This window comes from Trichechus manatus, unplaced genomic scaffold, assembly GCF_000243295.1.
Source record: "Trichechus manatus latirostris isolate Lorelei unplaced genomic scaffold, TriManLat1.0 scaffold00250, whole genome shotgun sequence".
NCBI lineage: Eukaryota > Metazoa > Chordata > Mammalia > Sirenia > Trichechidae > Trichechus > Trichechus manatus.
The window spans coordinates 2,311,211-2,328,530 of NW_004444186.1; positions in this window are offsets into that span (position 1 = coordinate 2,311,211).

Below are 17,320 nucleotides of genomic sequence, written 5' to 3' on the forward strand. Positions count from 1 at the left end.
CCTCAACAAAATTTTAGCCAATAGAATTCAGCAACATATCAAAAAAATAATTCACCATGATCAAGTGGGATTTATATCAGGTATGCAGGGATGGTTCAACATTAGAAAAACAATGAATGTAAATCATGTAAATAAAACAAACAAAAAGAACCACATGATCTTATCAATCGATGCAGAAAAGCCATTTAACAAAGTCCAGCACCCATTCATGTTAAAAACTCTAAGCAAAATAGGAATAGAAGGGAAATTCCTCAACACAATTAAGGGCATTTATACCAAGCCAACAGCCAACATCATCCTAAATGGAGAAACTTTGAAAACATTCCCCTTGAGAACAGGAAACAGACAAGGATGCCCTTTATCACCACTCTTATTCAACATTGTGCTGGAGGTCCTAGCCAAAGCAATTAGGCTAGAAAAAGAAATAAAGCGTATTCAAATTGATAAGGAAGAAGTAAAAGTATCTCCATTTGCAGATGATACACTCTTATACACAGAAAACCCCAAAGAATCCACAAGAAAACTACTGGAACTAATAAGGGATTTCAGCAAAGTTTCAGGATACAAGCTAAACATACAAAAAATCAGTTGGATTCCTTTACACCAACTAAGAGAAATCACCAAATCAATACCATTTACAATAGCCCTCAAGAAGATAAAGTACTTAGGAATAAATCTAACCAGAGACCTAAAAGACCGATACAATGAAAATTACAAGACACTACTGCAAGAAACCAAAAGAGACCTGCATAAGTGGAAAGAGATACATTGTTCATGGATAGGAAGACTCAATATTGTGAAAATGTCAATCCTACCCAAAGTGATCTACAGATACAATGCAATCCTGATCCAAATTCCAAAAGCATTTTTTAATGAGATGGAGAAACAAATCACTAACTTCATATGGAAAGGGAAGAGGCCCTGGATAAGCAAAGCATTACTCAAGAAGAAGAACAAAGTGGGAGGCCTCACACTACCTGATTTTAGAACCTATTATACTGCCATGGTAGTCAAAACAGCCTGGTGCTGGTGCAATAACAGATATGTAGACCAATGGAACAGGATTGAGAATCCAGACATAAACAGCTGATGTTTGACAAAGGCCCAAAGTTCATTAAGTGGGGAAAAGACAGTCTCTTTAACAAATGGTGCTGGCATAACTGGATATCCATCTGCAAAAAAATGAAACAAGACCCATATCTCATACCATGCACAAAAACTAACTCAAAATGGATCAAAGACCTAACTATAAAATCTAAAATGATAACGATCATGGAAGAAAAAATAGGGACAATGCTAGGAGCCCTAATACATGGCATAAACAGAATACAAACCATAAGTAACAATGCACAAGCACCAGAAGAGAAACTGGATAAATGGGAGCTCCTAAAAATCAAACACTCATGCTCATCCAAAGACTTCACCAAAGAGTAAAAAGACAACCTACAGGCTGGGAAAAAAATTTTGGCTGCAACATATCCGATCAGGGTCTAATCTCTAAAACCTACAAGACACTGAAAAACCTCAGCACCAAAAAGACAACCCAATTTAAAAATGGGCAAAGGATATGAACAGGCACTTCACCAAAGAAGACATTCAGGTAGCTAACAGACACATGAGGAAATGCTCACAATCATTAACCATTAGAGAAATGCAAATCAAAACTTCCATGAGATACCATCTCACCCTAACAAGGCTAGCATTAATCCAAAAAACACAAAATAATAAATGTTGGAGAGGTTGTGGAGAGACTAGAACACTTATACACTGTTGGTGGGAATGTAAAATGGTACAACCACTTTGGAAATCGATTTGGCACTTCCTTAAAAAGCTAGAAATAGAAGTACCATATGATCCAGCTATCCCGCTCCTTGGAATATATCCTAGAGAAATAAGAGCCATCACACGAATAGATATATGCACTCCCATGTTCACTGCAGCACTGTTCATGATAGCAAAAAGATGGAAACAACCCAGGTGTCCATCAACAGATGAATGGTTAAACAAATTATGGTATATTCACATAGTGGAATACTACACAATGATAAAGAACAACGATGAATCTGTGAAAATAACATGGAGGAATCTGGAGGGCATTATGCTGAGTGAATTTAGTCAGTCACAAAAGGACAAATTTTGTATAAGACCACTATTATAAGAACTCAAGAAAAGGTTTAAACACAGAAGAAAACATTCTTTGATGGTTACGAGGGTGGGGAGGGAGGGAGAGGGATATTCACTAACTAGATAGTAGAAAAGAATTATCTTAGGTGAAGGGAAGGACAACACACACTACAGAGGAAGTCAGCACAACTGGACTAAACCAAAGCTAAGAAGTTTCCTGAATACCACCAAACACTTTGAGGGACAGAGTAGCGGGGTGGGGGTCCGGGGACCATAGTTTCAGGGGACATCGAGGTCAATTGGCATAACAAAGTTTATTAAGAAAATGTTCTGCAGCCTACTTTGGAGAGTGGTGTCTGGGGTCTTAAAAGCTAGTGTGCAACCATCTAAGATGCATCAATTGGTCCCAACCCACCTGGAGCAAAGAAGAATGAAGAACACCAAAGACACAAGGAAAACATTAGCTCAAGAGACAGAAAGGGCCACATAAACCAGAGACTCCATCAGCCTGAGACCAGAAGAACTAGATGGTGCCTGGCTACCACCAATGACTGCCCTGACAGGGAACACGGCAGAGAGTCCCTGATGCAGCAGGAGAAAAGTGGGGTGCAGAAGTAAAATTCTAGTAAAAAGACCAGACTTAATGGTCTGATTGAGACTGGAGGAACCCCAGAAAGCATGGCCCTTGGACTCTCTGTTAGCCCAGAACTAAAACCATTCCTGAAGCCCACTCTTCAGACAAAGATGAGACTGGACTATGGGACACAAAAAGATACTCGTGAAGGGTGTGCTTCTAAGCTCAAGTAGATACATGAGACTAAATAGGCAGCTCCTGTCCGGAGGCAAGATGAGAAGGCAGAGACGGTCAGGAGCTGGTTGAATGGACATGGGAAATCGGAGGTGGAAAGGAAGAGTGTGCTGTCACAGTATAGAGAAAGCAACTAGGGTCATATAACAATGTGTGCATAAATTTTTGTATGAGAAACTAGAATCGTTAACTTTCACTTAAAGCACAATAAAAAAAAATCCTATGGCACTCCCGTTGCTTATTCATCAAGGCCCTTGTTACTGTTTGAATTGTGTCCCCCCCAAGATATGTGTTGTAAATCCTAACCCCTATACATGCAGATGTACAAGTAGTCCCCAACTTACGATGGGGTTCTGTTCTGACAACACTATTGTAAGTCTGTTCGGACATCAGTAGAGTATCTTTCTCTTTTTTCTTTTCAGTTTTCATTATTATTGCCTGTTATTATCAGTATCTTTATAAATCTGATCTTAATTTGTCTTTGGGGGTTGGAAACACTACTTATAAACATTCGTATATATTTTAATACATACATTAAAAAAATACACAAATCATAAAAATTTACGCCGACGAAGAAGAGAAGTTGGATGATTTTCGCATTTGGTCAGTTGTGTTAATTCTGGATCATCTGGATTACCCCTGGGAATGGGGATGGGTTTCCAGTCAGAAAATTAGTGAGAGTGGTCTGTACGGTCCTTTTCTTTTTTTCTTCATATATTTCACTGCAACATGTCACTGCCTTCCGAACCTGCTTATCGTCGTTAGCAAAGCAATCAGCGTTTGGGTCCCCAGATTTAGTTCAGAAAACGAAATCTATACAGCAGTGTTTTGAACAGTAAATCATAAAACTGAATATCTTTGAGTGAACATCCGAGAACGATAACATCAGCATATTACGCGCTGCAACATTGGATTTAGCACACACATCGCTAACAATAAAATAAAAAGAAAACATGGTCCGAAATGTGGTTTGTTGTAACTCGAATACATCGTAAATCGGGGACTTCCGTAATCTCATTTGGGAATAAGGTTTTCTTTGTTACGTTAATGAGACCATAATCAGTATAGGATGTGTCTTAAACCTAACCATCTCTGAGATACTAAAAAAAAAAAAAAGGCTCAGATCAAGCACAGAAACAAGCAGGCAGAAATAGGGGAAGGACCAACGACCCCTGGAGATCTCCAAGGAACGCTGAGGACACTAGAGAAGCTGAAACAAGGATTTCGCCCCAAGACAGACAGAAGGACCCTTCCCCTAGAGCCGGCACCCTGAATTCGGATTTGTAGCTTCCTAAACTCTAATAAAATAAACTTCTGTTTGTTCAAGCCACTCACTGGTTGGATTTTTGTTACAGCAGCACTAGGTAACGAAGACCGTTCTCTACAGCCCGTCTCCTCTTTCCTGATCTCTTCCTTCTTCCCCCAGATGTAGTCTACTCTCTAACCACATGGAACTTCTCATCATCATAGCTCTCTGCTGTTGCTCACTTTTCCTTTTGCCTGGAATGTCCCCTATCTCCACTCATTGAGATGCTAGCCATCATCCGGGCAATTTCCTTTTTGGGCTGCCCTTGGACACAGTCTTTCTCCTGCATATCCATGGGCCACCTGCACAGAGCTTGCTCACGGTGCTGCTATTACTCTGCCTCTTAGGTCATTCTTCCTTGTCTTTGTATCTTCTACTTTCAACAGCAGTGGCTTGTTGATAATGCTTTGTTTAGGTCTTTATAATCCCCTCAGTTGTGATTTGGGTCCCTGGGTGTCACGAATAGTTAACCTAGAGGCACCTGGGAAGAAAGGCCTGGCTATCTGCTTCTGAAAAGTCACAGACTTAGAAAACTCTATGGAGCGCAGTTCTGCTCTGCACACGTGGGGTCGCCATGAGTCGGCATTGACTTGATGGCAACTGTTTTTTTTTGGGGTTGTGATTAGCTGCCTCATTACAGAAGCAGGAGAGGGAAGATCTCAAGTATAGGTTAAAAATAGCTGGAGTTTACTTTTCTTGAAATATTTTCCATTAAATCTACACTTGTAGTTGCTATTTTGACTTAAAGCATGAACTTCTGTACAGGGGTCTGTAGAGGCATTTTACCACATCAAGGAAGGAGAAGAGTTAATTATGTAAATTCCATAAGAGAAATACAGTAAAATCTCCAAATTACTCTGCATATATGATCCATAATTTACCAATTCAGATTAAACTGTTCAGTATAAACGACCACCTGGACGCTCACATTGTTGTGAGCTGAAAATAAAGAAAATGTTCTGTAACAAATGAATTTACCCTGTGGACACTATTTGAAAAGTCAATATATTAAATTACCTTCGGTTGAGGCGAGGAAGAAATGGATTTATGTTCTAACTGAAGCCAAAGTTCAGATGATATTGAAATATGACAGGAGGAGGCAAAGTAAGAATTTCTGAAGCTTACTTTCTTAAACTAGAAGGGCTGATCTAAAATGCTTACCTAAATTTCAAACCAGGGAACAGATTAGAAAATGGCAACTGGATTAGATATTCTTGTGTTTCATAAATACTTCAGGAAAGGTGAGGAAACCGTCTGTCTAGGGAGTTTTCTCAGATTTTAAGGGTCATAATCATAAGTAATAATGAACACTTTTTTTTTGAATTGTATCTTTTCCAAATTTGTCAGTGTACCGGCAAAGGAAGGAAAGTTGTATTTTCTTTTTGGAGTAGGTGCTATTTAGTTATTTGAAGGAATTAGAACCCTTAGTATAATTATAATTCCTTTAAGAGTGTGTGAATAATACTGTTACATGAAAAGAAAGAGTGTGGATGCTTGTGACCCAGAGCTCTGTGGGGATCGGCTATAACAGAAGGAGGCATAGCAGGCGCGGTGCTGAGCCTTCTCAGTGCCGCCCCACTGTTAAAATATCAAGTGGAAAGAGATGAGGACAGTCAGCCAAGTCTCTCTGCCGACATTAAGGGGACAGGCCTATTCTTCATAGCTTATCAAGCTCCGCTCTCTCCTACAGATACTTAACATTTTGTTTTTAACAGCTGCTAAAAAGGTCAGCTTTCTGCTAAGGGGTCACATCAAAATAGCATTGTTAACTTTCCCATTTCCGTCTTCTGAAGTCAGATTCTATTTTCTGAATCAAATTGCAACTTGTTGAACAGACAAGCGGTTGGGCTGCTGGACTTATTTTATCTCTTGAGATTTGATAGGTAGCTACTTAGAATTTGTCACATATTTAAACCCACGTGTCACATCCACTAAATTTGTCTTGCAATGCTAGAATGGATGTTCCGCGTTGTATATGTATTAGCCTCTGGGTTTTAATCTTGGAATATGTTATTTACTGAAAGGCAAATCGCAAGTATATTTTAGAACAGATACAATAGTCATTAACAACCAGAAAAAGAGAGCATATATTTTTATAACACAAACGTGGCAATAATAAGACATGATTATTTAAATGCTGAAATTCTGTCTTAACAGGATATTAAAAGTACTAAAAGATTAATGTGATATTCCTGCATTAGTTTCTTTTGTTCCTATAACAAATTTAACCTCTTAAAACAACATAAATTTATTTTCTTACAGTTCTGAAGGTCAGAAATCTGAGAGAGGTCTTATGGTGCTAAAAAACCAAGGAGACCGCAGGGCGGCATTCCTCTGGAGGCTTAGGCGAGAACCTGCTTTCCAGAGGCTGCTTGCATTCCTTGGCTTGTGGCCCCCTTCCATCTTGAAAGCCTGGAGTCTTATCACTCCTAACTCTGCTTCCAACGTCACATCTCCTTCTACTCTCCTGCCTCCCTCTTTCCCTTGTGATTACATCGGGCCCACCCGAATAATCCAGTATAATCTTCCCATTTCAAGATGCTTAATGTAATCCCATCTGCAAAGTCTCGTTAGCCAAGTAAAGTTAACACGTTCATAGGTTCTGGGAGTAGACCATGGGCTTCTTCAGGTGCCGTTACTCTGCCTACAATGCTTCCTTAAAATAAAAATGTAAGGAAATAGTTTCCTTCACTAAGGGGTTCAAAGCGTATGAAATTAGCAATGAATGTATCAACTACCTAAGTTTTTTGGGTGAGGGGGCATTCGTAGTTCAGTGGTAAAATTTTCACTTTCCATGCTGGAGACTTGGGTTTCATTCTTGGCCAATCCATCTCATGCGCCATCACCACCCATCTGCTGGTGGAGGTTTGCGGGTTGCTCTGACGTTGAACAGATTTCAGTGGCGCTTCCAAGACTTAAGACGACCTAGGCAGGAAGGCCCAACGATCTGAAAATCAGCCAATGAAAATCCTTGGGATCACAAGGGTCCAATCTGCAGCCAATCATGGCGCAGGACTGGGCAGCCTTTGGTTCAGTCGTGCGCGGATCGCTCCGCAGCAGCTAACAATTTATAGAGTAATTTACTTTTTAATAAAACTTCTGGATGCTTTAAAATAATTGCATATTATAGAATAACCTGCACTTTGTGTTTAATTGAAAAAGCTACTTTGAATATCAAGGGGTGGCATATGTCTCTTTCTCTGTTCAGAGTGGTGCCTTTCCAGATTTTGTATTTTTCTTTAGTTTTTCTACTTCCATCTAATCATGTAACTTTTTTAGGTGATAGTTTTAAGTAAGGAGTCCCTGGTGGCACATACGGTGAAGTGCTAGACTACTCGCTGATGGGCTGGCGGTTCAAACCCACCCAGAGGGACCTCGGGGGACAGACCTGACCCTCTGCTTCTGAAAGGTCACAGCCTTGAAAACCCTATGGAGCATTTTTACTCTGCGCACATGGCGTCGCCACGAGTCTGCAGCTAACAACAACCGTTTTCAATCATTTGGTTGTCCTTTAAAAGATAAAGTTGTGCTTTGTTTTATTACATGATGAAAAGAATGTCGAACTGCATTTAGTCAGAGAAGCTAGGATGAAACCAGTATAAACAGAGTGTAAATCTACAGCCGCTGAAAGGAGGTGGAGGAGGGGCGACCAGGAACTCACCGCCCATCTAAAGTGGGTGGATTTCCATTTCAGGGTTCTGCTAATGGGAGCTTGACAATTCCAGATCTATGACACTTCCAGTTTCACTAAGTAATAAATACGAGGTCTGAATGTGTGTTTTAATAAAAAGGGTTATACTTTTAATCATAGAAATTAATTAAGATTGCTTATTGTTTCTTCTTTCTTGTTAATTTTTTTAGTGAAACCAATGAAGTCAGTGAGAAGTTTGATGAGGGGAGGAAGTTACAGTAACTGCCAGCCCAAACGTCTCTACGTTTTAAATATCTAGTCCTTAGTCATTTGCAGGTTTTAAAATTTATAGAACTAGTATTTATAAGCATAACGTGGCTATACGAGGAATAATCACTCATAACCAAAACTCACTGCCGTGGAGTCGATTCCGACTCATAGTGACCTTACAGGACAGAGGAGAACTGATTCCGACTCATAGTGATCTTACAGGACAGAGCAGAACTGCCCTGTAGGGTTTCCAAGGAGAGGCTGGTGGATTCCAACTGCTGACCTTTTGGTTAGCAGCTGAGCTCTTAACCACTGCGCCACCAGGGCTCCAATTGCTCATAACAGATCTGAATAAACCCTTCTAAAATAGCTTCCTGAAAACCAGATTTGAAGCATCTTCTGATATGTTATAAGAATCTTCATATTCCGTTTATATCCATGCAGATCGTCGGCACTGCTCACGCTGACACTCTCGGTTGTGCTTGGAGAGTACACTCACACCTCCCCTACCCTTATTCCTACACGGTCCCTGCCTTCAGCTCTACCTGCAAGCTTTCTTTTCTAAGCACTTTGTAAGAAAGGAAGTGAACAGACCTAAGAAGTAAAGCTGGCACAGAGAGCTAAAGGTGCCAGGCCAAAACCAAAATTAGGTGTCATCAACAAAGAACGTCCCATTAACGGGAGCCTGGGCGGGTGGGGAGCTGAAAATCTTAATTCTCTCTCTCTCTCTCTTTTTTAATGCAGAAATGGTGTTCTCTTTTATCTCACTCCAAGGAATTAATCAGAGAAGAAGGCTTTTTTCCCTTATAATTTTCAGGACTAAAGGGAATGTTTTGGACAACCTTTAGGCGAATAAAATGGTTCTCAACTGGGGGGTGGGGGTGCGGTGGGGGCGACTCGGCCCCCAGGGGACATTTGGCAATGCCTGGAGATGTTTTTTGGTTGTCACAACTCAGGGGTGCTACTGGCATCTGGTGGGTAGAGGCCTGGGTGCTGTTAAACACACTACAATGCGCAGGACAAAGATTTCTCTGGCCCAGAATGTCAATAGTTCGAAGTTGAAAAATCTTGTTTAAAAGGATGTTATTTAATTTTTGACAGACTTTCCATAGTATAGAATCAGGCAAGAGGGCAGCGTTCAACGCTTTTATTACCCACGTTTGGGCACTAGAGGGCAGTACGTGCCCAACAGCTGCAATTGATGCTCTTCCACTTCGGGGGTCTTTGCAGGAGAAGGGGAATCGGTCATTTAGGTCCCTTGGAGGTAAGTGACTGCAGGTGTCTCTTAAAGAACCGTTTAAGTAATTCTAAACCAAAAGACAGTTCTCACGACTGGAACGACTGCTGTCTCTGAAGTCATCACGAGCGAGCGAGCAGTTTTTAATTCTTTCTGTAATGATGCCTTGTAAGCTTTTGCCAGAGAAAGGCAAAAATTCGCGCTTGGGTTTCCACCCTCAGAAACACTAACGTCATTGCCATTTACACTTCCATTTATTCTGTAGAGGCAGGTGATGGAAAGTCGCTGTTCCCGGGGCATGAGGACTGTTGCAATGCTGTGGGAAGCTGTGTCTGGAACAGGGGGACTCGGGGCAGGCGGGCAGAGCATCTCGACTGAATCCATTAGGCTAGTCTGAGTCTGACTCAGCTCTTTGATTCTCTGGAACAGATAAATAATGACCAGCTTGTTGCTTGGAGGTATTTATATTTGGTCAGCTCTGTAAGAATGCAGTACAATTTTCTATTTTTCTCCTAAGGTTCAGTTCTGTTTTTTTTAATTAAAAAAAATTTTTTTTTCTTAGGAGTAATTCACATAACAAAATGAACCATTTTCTGCCCAATTTTGAAAAATGAAACTTTTTTTTTTGTATCAGAGATGAAGGCTCAAACCTAAATTTTTGGATATTTTAATAAAAATTGAATCCCCCCCAAAAAGAAAACCATTTCTGAACTCTCATTAAACTTACACATTCGTTTATGTTTATTATTAAATATTTCAGGTATTTAGCAAGCTATAAAGAATGGACATCCACGCACTTGCCCCTCAGCTTAAAAAATAAAACATCAGCCCTCGTGTGAGGCCCCCCGGGCACCCTTCTCCACTGCACCCCTCTCCTCCTGCCCCGTCCTGCCCCCATTGCCAGGTAGATGAGTTCGAAGTTTAACATTCCCATATATTTCTTCATGCTTTTACTACATATATTAAATACCCACAATAATATATTATTTTTGCATATTTAAACATTTTCGTAAACAATATAGTAAGTGTTCTTTTGTAATTTGTGTTTTCCCTTCGACATTGTGAGATTTATCCACGTTGATCTGGTTATGGCATACCAACATTTGTTTATTTATCATCCTCCTAGAATAGGTATTTAGGTTGTTTCCAGTTATTTACTAATGCAAACAATGATGTCATGCATGTTCTTTTATACAGCTGCTTTTGTGCTTGTGTGAGAGAGAATTCTCTAGGGCAGGAGTCAGCGAACTATGGCCTGGCCCTTGGGTCAAACCCAGGCCTCCTCTGCCAATTTTTCTGCAGTCCATGAGGTAAGAATGATTTTTACATTTGTGAATGGTTAAAAAAAATCAAAAGAAGATTAATACTTTGAGACATGTGAAAATTATATGAAATTCAAGTTTCAGTGTCCATAAGTCAAATTTTATTGGAACAGCCACGTTCCTTTGTTTATGTGCTGTCTATGGCTTTTTTTTTTAGGCGTAGTGAGTTTTTTTTTTTTTTTTTTAATGTTTTATTTAGTTTTTGGTGAGAGTTTACAGAGCAAATTAGATTCTCATTTAATAATTTCTATACATATTGTTCAGTGACATTGGTTACATTTTTCACAATGTGTCAACATTCTTGTTATTTCCATTCTGGTTGTTCTGTTTCCATTAATCTAGCTTCCCTGTCCCCCCTTACCTTCTCATCTTTGGTCCAGGGTAAATGTTTACCGTTTGCTTTCATTTAGATGATTATTTAGAGGAGCACAGTTCTCACGGGTGATACTATTTATCTTATGAACCAATCTGTCATTTGGCTGAAAGGTGACCTCGGGAGTGCCTTCAGTTCCAAGTTTAATGGGTATCCCAGGGCGATAGTCTCAGAGGCTCTTCTAGTCTCTACCGGCCCAGTAAGTCTGGCCTTTTTTTTTTTTAAGGAATTTGAGTTTCATTCAGTAATGAGTAGTTTTGACAGAGACTGCATGGCTATCTGGCCCTTAACAGAAAAATTTTGCTGACAAACTTAACGTAAAGGAGCACTGATTGTGCAGTGGTTAAAGCGCTCGGCTGCTTTTTGTCCCACCAGCTGCTCCTCGGCAGAAGGAAGTGGCAGTCCGCTTCCGTAAAGATTTCAGCCTTGGAAACTTATGGGACAGTGCTACTCTGTCCTACAGAGTTGCTATGAGTCCGAGTCCACTCGAAGGCAATGGATGGAGTTGCTGGGTTACACATTGTCATGGATTGAATTGTGTCCCCCCAAAATATCTGTCAACTTTGCTGGGTCGTCATTCCCAGTATTGTATAATTGTGTACCATTCTGTAATCTGATGTGATTTCCTTATGTGTTGTAAATTCAATCACTATGATCTAATAAGATGGATTAGTGGCAGTTATACTGATGAGGTCTACAAGATTAGATAGTGTCTTAAGCCAATCTCTTTTGAGATATAAAAGACAGGAGCGAGCAGAGACACATGGGAACCTCATACCACCGAGAAAGCAGTGCTGGGAGCAGAGCGCATCCTTTGGATCTGAGGTTCCTGCGCAGAGAAGCTCTCAGACCAAGGGAAGATTGATGACACAGACCTTCCACCAGAGCTTACAGAGAAAGCCTTCCCCTGGAGCTGACGCCCTGAATTTGGACTTGTAACCTACTGGACTGTGAGAGAATAAACTTCTCTTTGTCAAAGCCATCCACTTGTGGTGTTTCTGTTATAGCAGCACTAGATGACTAAGACACACATATTCATGTTTTTGCTGTCTTATTAATTAAATATGTTTAAAAATGCAAAACTTGATAATCTGTTGCATCAGATTGTTTCTTTTCTAAAACTCTTAAACGAATATGAAGATAATGCTCTGAATTTAACAGTTCCATTGGTTTAAGTGATGGGCTTACGTATATCTTTGTTGTGGTCTGTTTCCACTTCGCTCTGGGTGGGTACTGATTGGTGCGGTGCACAGAACAATGACTCGCTTTATCCTTTGGAGAAGATGCTGAGAGTAGGGGAGAAAACTAGGGCTGGCATAATTTTTTGTTTTACTTTTAAGGCTTTTTTTAAAAAACTATCCAAGATTAAGTCATCTAAAAAACCCAAGTAGTTGAGACTGACTTTATTGTTCACTGGCTATATTCCATCTACTAGAATGTAAACTCCATGGAGACAGCAATTTTTATCTATTTTGGTTTCTACTTGTACAACTGCCTAGCATGAAGTAGATACTCAATAAGTATTTATTGATTGAATGAATGACTGCATAGAACACCATCCATATTGTTGAAAGCTTGACATTCATTGAACTGTTTGAATATTTATAATACAATCGCTTGTTACACTATATTTGGAATCATGCCAGATATTTCCTGTCTTCATCTAGATACTTCACACAGTACAGACAATAGTTTGTGACTTTGCCCTCCATAGTGAATAACAATAATACTGATAATAGCTAACACTTAGTGAATAAATCGCCAGGAATCTTTCTAAGTGCAGTACATGCATTCACTCACTTAATCCATGTTACAACCCTACGAGGTAGGTACTATTATTATCATTTCCATTTTTTTTGATGAGGAAACTAAAGACAAAGGATGTAGGTGACTTGTTAAGGCCACCAGGCTAGTAAGTGGGAGAGCAGAGGTTTGAACACAAACGGTTTGGAAGAATTTTATTTTAAAACCTGGGAGGCATCTTTGAAGTCATCTAGTCTAATCCTCTAAGACAAGCTGTGCAACAGAAATATAACAGGAACCACTTTTGTAATTTTATATTTTCTAGTAGCCACATTATAAGAAGTAAAAAGGTGAAATGAATTTTAATGTTATGTTTTATTTAACCCAATATATCCAAAATAGTATCCTTTCAATGTGTAATAAAATATAAAAATTATTAATGAAATATTTTACATAATTTTTTCATACTAAGTCTTTAAGATCTGGTGTTTATTTTACACTTAGAGCATCTCTGAATTCTCAAGAGCTGCATTTCAAGTGCTCAATGGCCACATGTGACTAGTAGCTACTGTACTGACCAGCGTAGCTCTAAGTCATAGAAGAGGGCATCTAAACCTGGAAAATGCAGATAATTTGACCAAAGGCATACATTAGTTGGATGATTAACAGGTGTTGTAGATTGAATTGTGTCCCCCCAAAATGTGTATCAATGTGTCTGGGCCATGATTCCCAATATTGTGTGATTGTCCACCATTTTGTCATCTGGTGTGATTTTCCTATGTGTTGTAAATCCTGCCTCTATGATGTTAACGGGGCAGGATTAGAGGCAGTTTTGTTAATGAGACAAGACTCAATATACAAGATTAGACTGTGTTTTAAGTCAGTCTTTTCTGAGATATAAAAGAGAGAAGTGAGCAGAGATACAGGGGGACCTCATACCACCAAGAAACAAGAGCCAGGAGAATAACATGTCATTTGGACCTGGGGTCGCTGTGCTGAGAAGCTCCTTGACTGGGGAAGATTGATGACAAGGACCTTCCCACAGAGCTGACAGAGAGAGAAAGCTGGCACCCTGAATTTGGACTTCTAGCCTCCTAGGCTGTGAGAGAATAAATTTCTCTTTGTTAAAGCCATCCACTTTGGCATTTCTGTTATAGCAGCACCAGATGACTAAGACAACAGTTATAGGTGAAATTCAGGATTTGGGGGTGGTGGAAGTGGCAACAGTATGGCTGATGGCAAATGAGAGTTTCTAAAACTCTGAGAGATGGATTGGGACCAGGGTGGACCCTTAGAAATATAGGGGTGATATGAAGCCCCCTAGAACTGCTTAGTCTCAAATGGATTGGTTGTAGTGGCCAAGAAGTGATTCGCATTCCAAATTGACATTCACTTAGTCACTTACTCATTTATTCAGCACTTATTGCCTGACTAATATGCCAGGGAGGGCAGAGGTGGGTCGGTGGTAGAATTCTTGCTTTTTGTGTGGAAAACCCAGGTTTGATTCTCAGCCAATAGCCCCCAAGTGCAGCCACCACTTGCCTGCAGTAGTGGCCTGTGTGGTGCTGTGATGCTGAACAGGTTTCAGCAGAGCTTCCAGACTAAGACAGTCTAGGAAGAAAAGCCTGACCATCCACTTCCAAAACTCAGCCAATGAAACCCCTATGGGTCACAACGGTCCCATTGTAGATGGGGCTGCCGTGAGTCAAGAGCGACTCCACGCAGTGACAATATGCTGAGAGAAGTCACTACATACAGCGTACAATTCTCACATCAATTATATTTGACTATTTCACTAGCCGTATGTAAAAACGACGCAGAGCAGGCACCAGGCCTCCTGGTCTAACTTCACCAGGGCGAAGCAGCGTCAAGATCAACAGCCCAAGGCTGATTCCTATGAGGCGGAGGTCAGACATACCTCCTCTCTCCACCGTCTTTACCAATTCCGACACCAAACATCCCTCCCATGGCACTTTCTACTTCTCTGCTGGGCTTGATCATTAGTTGCAATGGCCACACAGAACTCACAGACCATACTCACAGTTATGGGGTTTATTAGGGAAGTAATAAGTTACAATTCAGGTTCAGAAATGCTCAGATAGTTTTTTGATCAGGACAGCCTCTTCTCAGTCATGCCTGCAGGCACACCTCTCTATGGCCCGTTAGCTTCTTGACCCCTCAGCCTGGCCTCTGCCCTTCTTGGGCAAGTGTTACAAAGCTCTGTCAGCTCTGCTGATAAATGGCCAGAGGCACACCACTTTGCCAGTAAGCCTCTTGCTTGAAGGCACTCAGCTTTCTCGCTCCGTGGGCCAGGAAGTCCACTGCAGCTATCTTGTGCCAGTCTCCTGCCAGTCTCCTGCTGGTCTTCTTCCAGTCTCCTGGTTCTTCTGTTCTCTGCTGCCATCATTTCTTTGCCACCGCTTCTTGCCATCTCTGGTATTAGAGCTCTCTCTCTCTGTCCTGGTTCTGCTGCCTCTCTCTGTCTTCTGTGTTACAGCTCTCTCTCTTGGTCTCCTGGTTCCAGGAGCTTCTCAGCACAAGGATCCTGGTTCCAAAGGACGCACTCCACTCCTTACTCTTCTTTCTTGATGGTCGTGAGTCCCCTAGTTCACCTCTGGGGGGGCTCATTTTAAGCCTAGCGGGACAGCAAAACTAACAAATCCCCTTATTAGGGTTCCATACACCTTATTTGCATGGCCCTACCCCCATAAGTGTGCCATGAACATTATTTGCATTAATAGCAAACTGTCCAATTCCCTTGGTGGGCCACAAGCACCTCATTTGCATAGCCACACCCAGTCATTTAGTGGGAGTTACAAAGACTATGGCTAGAAGGGCCTTATTAACTAATTCACTGCACTGTACCATACTATCTAGTTACGAATGAACTCTTTACCCATTAAAAACCAAACCCATTGCCATCGAGTTGATTCAGACTCACAACAAAGCGACAGGACAGAGTAAAACTGCCCTATAGGGTTTAGAAAGCTGTAATCTTTACAGAAGCAGACGGCCACATCTTTCTTCCAGTAAGTTCGAACCACTGACCTTTCAGTTAGCAGCCGAGAGCTTAACCACTGCACCACCACGGCTCCTTTTGTTCACCAGTTAGAGAAGCAAATACTCGTTGAAAGTTCTGACTCTGTACAGAAGGGGTAGTAGGCGGGGGAGTGGGTTTGCTACAAAAAAATTGTATGATCTTGGCCCTCAATAAACTTGAAATCTTAGTATAAACATTTAGTGTAAACTTCAATATAAACCTTAGATTTAGTATAAACTTTTAGTTCAGTTCTAAAGTACTAAACTCCCAAGTACTAAATTCCTGATTCCAGAAGTACAGAGGAAAGAGATCATCATGGACCCTGAGTTACAATGAAATATCTAGTTTTTAAAAAAAACAACGTTATATTAATCCCAGCAGTGAAACTGACACTATTTGTGCTTTATTAGAGTCAGCAGATCTTAAATTTATATTTGGTCTATTTTTTCCATTGTGAAATGGCTTCTTTGAAAATTGGGAAAATACAGAAAAATAAGAAGAAAAAAATTAATCCATAATCCTAAAGGCAACCACTTGTGTATATTTCCTTCCAAATCTTTCAAATGCATTTAAAAAATACTTGTGATCATGGAATGTAATTCTTTATTCTGCTTTTATCCTCTTAAAATTACATTATCAGCATTTGTTTTGAACTGTTCGTAAACACTGTTTAAAATGCCTGCAGGATAATACTGCGATGTGTCAGAATTTATTCACCATCCTCCAAGGTTAGACATTTAGATTCTCTCTTATTTTTTTTATCATTACAATTTTTTTCTTTTTTTAAAATCATTGTATTATTAGATGAAGTTTTACAGAACAAACCAGCTTCTCATTAAACAATTAATACACATATTGTTTTGTGACACTGGTTGCCAACCCCACGACATGTCAACACTCTCCCCTTCTTGACCTTGGGTTCCCTATTACCAGCTTTCCTGTCCCCTCCTGCCTTCTCATCCTTGCCCCTGGGCTGGTGTGCTCCTTTAGTCTCATTTTGTTTTATGGGCCTGTCTAATCTTTGGCTAAAGGGTGAACCTCAGGAGTGACTTCAGTATTGAATTAAAACGGTGTCCGGTGGTCATACTCTCAGGGTTTAGATTATTTCCAATTTTCCATTTTTGGATACTTCAGTTACCTTATCTGTGCACAACCTCTTCTTTTTTTTTTTAATTGTTGTAATTAAATGAAGTTTACATTTCAAGTTAGTCTCCCATACAAAAATTTTTTTGCATACATTGTTATGAGACCGTAATTGCTCACTCCATTCTGCCACAGCACACTCCTCCTTTCCGCCCGTAATTCCCCATGACCATTCAACCCGCTCCTAACTCTCTCTGCCTTCCCATCTCACCGCTGGACAGAAGCTGCCCCTTTGGTCTCTTGTATCTACTCGACTAAGAGGCACACTCTTCACGAGTATCACTTTATGTCCCACAGTCCAGTCCAATCCCTGTCTGAAGAGT